The sequence below is a fragment of the Colobus angolensis genome, unplaced genomic scaffold (genome assembly GCF_000951035.1).
Source record: "Colobus angolensis palliatus isolate OR3802 unplaced genomic scaffold, Cang.pa_1.0 Scaffold2, whole genome shotgun sequence".
NCBI lineage: Eukaryota > Metazoa > Chordata > Mammalia > Primates > Cercopithecidae > Colobus > Colobus angolensis.
The window spans coordinates 8,735,068-8,736,006 of NW_012115154.1; positions in this window are offsets into that span (position 1 = coordinate 8,735,068).

The following is a 939-nucleotide window of genomic DNA, read 5'->3' on the forward strand; positions in this document are numbered from 1 at the left end:
AAAAAAAAAAAAAAAAAACTATGTCCAAAACTCCTTGACATGTCTCCCTTCAAAAGTTGGAGCCCAATCCTCTCCCTTTACATGTGGGCTGGACTTACTCAGTCCAGAATCAGTGGAAGTGACACTACATGACTCCTGACACTAGGTCATAAAAGGCATTGTCTCCTTGTCTCCTCTGTTAAATTGTTTGCTCTGGGGAAAGCTAGCTGCTAAGCAGAAAGGACACTAAAGCATCCCTATGAAAAGGCCCATGTGGGCCAGGCATGGTGGCTCAGGTCTGTAGTCCTAGCACTTTGGGAGGCCAAGGTGGGTGGATCACAAGGTGAGGAGTTCAAGACTAGCCTGGCCAACATGATCAAACCCTGTCGCTACCAAAAATATAAAAAAATTAGCCAGGCATGGTGGCACACAGCTGTAATCCCATCTACTCGGGAAACTGAGGCAGGAGAATTGCTTGAATCTGGGAGGCGGAGGTTGCAGTGAGCCCAGATCTTGCCACTGCACTCCAGCCTGGGCGACAGAGGAACGAGACTCTGTCTCACAAAAAAAAGAAAGAAAGAAAAAAAAATATATATATATATATCCTGGAGTCCTCATCAAGTCTTCAGATGACTACTACCCTTGCTAAAATTTCGACTGCCATCTCTTAAGAGTCTCTGAGCTAGAACTATCCAGCTAAGGCACTCACAGAATCCACAACCCCAGAAACTGAGATAATAAATGTTCACTGTTTTAAGTTACTCAGTTTGGGGGTGGGTCAGGTTCTGTGGCTCATGCTTGTAATCCCAACACTTTTCCGAGGCCAAGGCAGGAGGAAGATTGAGCCCAGGAATCTGAGACCAGCCTACGCAACATAGCAAGACCCCCATCTCTACAAAAAATTAAATTTGAGGGTTACTTGTTTAACATCCATAGATAACACACCTAGACATTTCTGAA